The following is a 6,360-nucleotide window of genomic DNA, read 5'->3' as shown; positions in this document are numbered from 1 at the left end:
GATCATCAAACAACGTGTCCGTGGTGTGCCGCTGAATTTCCACGGTTCGCAGTGAAGAGTCTCGCTATGAACGCCCAAGTCTTTTGCACGGTGTCTGAAACGCGTGATGACGTAAAGCGGTCTTGACGCGGCCGCAACACACTGAGTCGCGTGGAGTGCGAGGTCCCGCCCAATGCTGCTTGCAGCTTTAATATTGTACATATTGTCTCTTTTTATATTTGTATATATTGTCTCTCTGAGATCAATAAAATCAATAAAATTAATTATGATTATGATTATGATTCCAATTCTGTTATAAGCGACACTCTAGACACCCATGTCATAATGACACATTATAAACATAGGTCTGTATCATAATAGTTTTATCATCATCATCATCATCATCATCATCAGTAGTATCGGCTACTGAAGTATCATAATACTTCATAACAGCCGGTCAATCATTTTTAATACTTAATACTTACTTTTTGCACAGATTACAGTGTATTGCATTATAGTAATTTTAGAATTCATTGTGATGATCATGCAATTATAAAAATATTTTAATTTATCACAACTATGTTTTTTGGGGAGGAAACTTCCTGTCATGTCAAACTATGTCATTAATCATTAAGTTTTTCATTATCAAAAAGTTGTATTATAAGCAAGTTTATAATGCATTATAGACATGGACATCATAAAAAATGTTACCAAAGCATACAGTATATTGACTGATTGCACTGGGTTGAAAGTATTTTGAGCTCTGTAATGAAAAAAAGTTGGACACTGGGACACAAAAGTATAAATTTTTATGCATTTTCACTCACTCTATGAATGTACTGTACACAGAGCACATATTTTCTGGTCAAGTATAAATTATAGTGATGGGCCTTCAGTGCACTGACTGTGCTGATGCTTTTAAATAATCCCTTATGTAACATGTTGATTACAGCTGTAAGTCCTTCCCTGTATTTCTGTATTGTTAAACAGATTCCCTCCATGCTACATATCTATAATTCATACTCACAGTTTTGGTTTCTTTGTTGTCCCTGCAGGCAGTCCCAGGTAAGGCTTGGTACCTCAGTGGTGCTGTATAGGACTAGGAGGCCCTGGGGTAGCGCCTCTGGCAATGGCTTTGGCCCAGCGGCTCTCCAGAGACAATCCTGCTCAACTGGTCCACTCAAGAGACAAATACAAACACTCCATCAGCAACCACTCTGTCCCTCTCTTCTGCTCTCTCTCATATTCTGCTCCTCTCTCTTTCTGCCCACGTATTCAACCCAAAGTGATTCACACCATAAGCATGGGGTCAAGGGGGTCAACCGTAGAGGCGGTCAAAAGATGTCTTTCATGACTTCACCAATACAAATACATCTCAGCATTCAAACTTAAGACAGGAAGGACATGATGAGAGTCTGCTAGTAGCAGCTGTATGAAGTATGAAAAGTAACATGTTGTCTCATCACACATTTATTACTTACTTACTTAACAGCGCAGACATCTCTACTTCCTGTGGGACTGGATCTAAACAACCAACAATCACAAACTGTCATAACAATAACTCCCAAATGAAAACTGAATCCAATGCTAATACAAGCTAACAGTGCAGTTTCTAGCATGGTTGTGATTCTCTGTGACAGCCCCACAATCCAACTGGCTTTTCACCGTTCCTGCTTTTTGACGGATCAGAAACAAAGCTCCCACAGTCTGCATGCCTCTGTGGGCCACCTTGGCCTTTCAGGCTGGGGATTGCCAGGGTATTAGGGGTGTCAGGTTTTGTGACAAGACGGTGAACAGTAATTACAGCAAGGCCCCCGCCCCCATTCAGATCCCATGGTGTCAGGAAGACAGCGCTGGAGTGGCAGGAGGAGCACTAGCCCAAGAGTCTCCAGAGGACCCATTAGGACGGAGGCCCAGCGTCCTGATCAGGTGCACTTCCACTGCCTAATTACAGAGAGGCCCATTCGGTTGTGGAGCTCACTGTTGTTGTTAGCGTCACCTCACTCCACAGCCTCCTTAATAACACACTCAATAGTGAGAGCTTGCAGGTAGCAGGGTGAGACGTGCAGGTTGAGTTAATGACGGGGGTTACAGCTTCCATGTGATGTTACATGAGATGTGATTGGCAGAGAGATCCTGACCTTGTGGTGCACTGGACCTATTACTGAGAAAACAAGACTGCAGGCTTTGTAATTGCTCAGGGTTCATAACTTACTACTGAAATAAAGAAAAAGCAGGGTTAGAGCTGTTTTCTTTTTCTTTTTTGCCTCTAATTATGTTTGTTTATAAGTACATGATGTGGCCAAAAGTATGTGAATACAGGAATGCAATAGAAGTTATTCTAAAACCTTCTGCTTTATGCTACATTCACATGGATTCAGGTAGACGGCAGATGGACAGCACCTTCCTCACAGCACGAGACAAACAAACCGCCGACGGAATGGCATGACGACAAAACAATATACTCAGATACGATATGCTGTGGTGATGTTGTATTGTAAATACATGAAATAAAAAAATAGTGATCTGAAATTATTAAATACAATTATTTTATGTAATTCATTATTAGTATTGTATTATAAATACTGTCGCGGAGAATGGCAAAAAGTGTTTTTATTTTTTATCTTTGGTAAATGGACCTGTACTTGTATAGCGCCTTTCTAGTCTTCCAACCACTCAAAGCACTTTTACACTACGTGCCACATTCGCCCTTTCACACACATTCACACAGCGATGGCTAAGCCCATCGAACAGAAACTAACTCATTCATAAACATTCACACACCGATGCACAGCATCTGGAGCAATTTGGGGTTCAGTATATTGCTCAAGGACAAGTAGTGTAACTCACTAAAATTCCCTAAGAAATAACTCATTACAACCTTACTATTGTCACCCATCACATCCCTCGATTAATTTAGAATTTGCATACATGCACATCACCAAGCAGGAAGCTAGCTTGGTAGATGGAAATACTTAAATTCAGTGGCTGGAAATATTCCCATTACTTTGATTTTGACAAACAAAACTGGATTTTAATTACACAAGTAACAAATGAGGCTTGTGACTGGATATATGTTGGATGAAATGTTTGACTCTCCATATTTCAGACAGATCTTTGGGAAAATACTGGTCACAGGCAACACACTAACACACTAATGAAAACATACCTATCAATATTATATTTTATTGCTGAAAATAGATCCTCCTAAATCTTACACACTGGACCTTTAATACATTTTGTAATGCAATACTTTTACTTGCAATGGGTGTTTTTACATTGTGTCATTGTTACTTACTTACTTATATAAAGGATTTGAATACTTCTTTAACCACTGGTCCATTAGTGCAGTCACAAGGCCTTCTTGATTTTAAGGGGTGTAAGGAGACTTTTTAAAAATATACACATTTATCATGTACTTTATCTTAGCATTTTGTTCATTTCTGTGAGAAAAACTAAATGAAGTCTCTGAAGTACTGTTGAAAAATCAAAGAATACTTAATACAGACAGAGAATTGTATAAAATGTTCCTAAAAATATCAGAAAAAACTATTTTCTGAATTTTAACTCAAACTTCCTGCAGTTATAGTGATCACTACTTGGGTTCATTGTAAATTTTCTGTTGTTCTGTACTGTTCATGTTATCCATATAATGTGAAACATCCATAAAATATGTCACTTAGTCAGTCTGCTTTAGCGCATACTTGCCAACCTTGAGATCTCAAAACTGGTTTGGTACTCCCCCAGAAGATTTGAGTGTCTTTGTTTACTTTATTCTGGTGACTTTTAAAGAATAAAAATAACAAAATTATAAGTGCACAGCAGCAGCATTTTGAATTTGTGAAATACTTTTAATTTTGCCTTTTAGTTCCAGGAAATAATACAAAATAATTCTGTCCCCCTGAACAAATATTCCTCAGATTTCATTCATTCAATGTTCAATTTTGCCCCTGCCCAGAGAGTCTGTGCACCCAACTGCCCTCTGAGGAGGATGAGGTGTAAGATTTCTCTTCTGCTTTATGTGAATACCAGTAGAGTCGTAGGGAGAACGGCTGGAATACATGGGGCACAGACGCGGTGCAACACAGCAAGAATGCCCACAGCAGAGTGCGTCGATTATGTCAGCTGAAGCTGCAAACATAGTGTCTGTGTAAAAAAAAACAAACGTATGTGACACGCTGTGTCTATGTCACATGTCTTTCGGCAGTTAAACAAACTGTACAGTGAAATTTGGAAGAATTGTGATCCTGGCAAGAAACAGGGAGAAGGCAAGGAAAAAAAGGAGTCTCCCAGGATAATCAGGGTTGGTAGGTATGCATTAGTGAGGTCGGCCATGATATTGGGTATCAAGTCTGTTTGCATTTGGCGTTCTGGTTCATAGCAAAGGTGTTGGATGGGGTTGAGGACAGGTCATTATCAGGTTTAAACAGGAAAAGGCCTTCCCCAAACTGATGAAAGCACTGTATGCTGAAGCATTATGTGTTGAGTTCCAGGGAACTAAGGGACCCAGACCAAAGCAGGGGTAGCAGCTCCCGTCCACATACTTTTAACCATATATTATGTTTTGCACATGTACCTTTTGATTTCCATTGCCTGCTTGTACATTTAACTGGAGGTTTGTGCGTGTGTGTGTGTAGGTAGGAGGCCTATTGCTTTCTGTATTTTCTAAAACTGCGCTTCTGTTTATCGCTGATACACACAGTTCTCCTCAGATCCCTCATCTGCCCTGTTTGATTACACTCATTCTCCAGAGAGAAGGGAAGGAGAGAGAGGGAGTAGTGCCTCTGAGTCTCCTCCGCCATTTCACACAACAAAATAAGATGTTTCATCACACAACGCTTCTCCACCAAACGAGCTGGGTGGGTTGGAAACTGAGAGAAAATTGCCTTTTGAATAATCCGCTTCTTGATTTTTTTTCTTTTTTCCTCCTGAAAGGTTTTCTGAAGGTTATTGTTGAGAATAATGCAGCTCCTGCCCCCCTGCAGATGACAATCATCTTTCCAATTTGTTTGAGATTAGGTCATATGGAAACAGCGCATCGTAAACACACAGGGTCGGCAAGCCGCCGATGGAGGATGGGGAGGGTGGCACTGTTTCCCCCTGTTCTGGGTGTATCCAGCCTTGATTGCCATGACACGGGCAGTGGAAGAAACCAGGGCAACAAACAAACAGAAATCCACAGATCTCTGTTACTAACTGGGAGAAAGAGAGAAGCCGACCCCCCACCCTCCTCCCGAAGCAGCATGACCAGATTGAATGTTTGATTTGCGGCTGGATCAGTAAACACACTACGGCTTTGGCTGTTTCTTTTGATTCGACGTAAATCATATCTGAACAAACAAACGAGTTCTCAGTGTTTGAAATACAACAGTATTGACATCAGCACTGCCATCTGAGAATATTTCTCTTAGCGCTATAAACTCTTACTTTTATCACTAAAACACTTAACATTGCAGTGTATGGCTTTTGTTGGTCAGCTTCGGTGTGTGTGTGTGTGTTTGTTGGAGGTGGATTACAGTAATTTTTCCTGCATGGTTGAACTGTTCGACTGAGACCCGAATGGGCATCTGGTAGAGGTTACCCTGCTACATCAAAAGAAAGATTTCTGAGACCCAGAAAGCTGAATGCCTGCAGAATCCTGACCATTAGCTTCTTGCTATGCATCCTGAATGCACCGAGGGTAATGACAGACAGATTCCTCAGCAACGATAACTCGCCTAATGCCTTTTCTGAATAGAAGATTAGTGCTCGAACATGGGTTTAAGATGCAACTACACAATCAATACGGTGCTAATTGTGTGTCTCAGGGACACTAAAATCTTTTGTTATCCAGAATGTCAATAATCAACTGGGTTAGTTTGTGACTCTGCATTCTGGTGTGAAATAAGTTCATTTGGAATTGCTGCGATTAGTGGATTCACTTGCATAGGCGAAATACATTCTCATGCCTGCTGCTTTTGCAGAGTTCAACTAAGAGACACAAATTTGCATCATTGAGCAGTTGCAGACTGAGAAGAGATGCAAAATGATCTACAGTCAGTCAGAGTGGTGTTAAAACTTATTGTCCCGACTGGACTGGACTGTGTACATGTAAACTTTGTCCAGATGGTGGCACTAAAGGAAACAGCATAGGGACATTAAAACTCAAGTGGTTTCTGCACCAGCGTCGTTTTTCAGTTGCTCCCAATAAGGAGAGATACATTTTCTTCTAAGCATGTGGCCACCTAGAGAGAAAGCGCTGCACCCAGCGTCTTTTTCCTAAGTGTTTTGTACGTTGGCCAACAAGGGCAAAAGCGCCGCAAATGGCAAAACGCTGCAGACACAGGTCGGGTCCCCCTAGTGATTGCAGCATTTTTCTGTTGCATTTGTTTTATGTGTTTT

This window comes from Morone saxatilis, unplaced genomic scaffold, assembly GCF_004916995.1.
Source record: "Morone saxatilis isolate NCDOM2014 unplaced genomic scaffold, NCSU_SB_2.0 Contig10, whole genome shotgun sequence".
NCBI classification, from domain to species: domain Eukaryota; kingdom Metazoa; phylum Chordata; class Actinopteri; family Moronidae; genus Morone; species Morone saxatilis.
The sequence above is the reverse complement of the archived record's forward strand: the minus strand, read 5'-3'. Positions refer to the sequence as shown.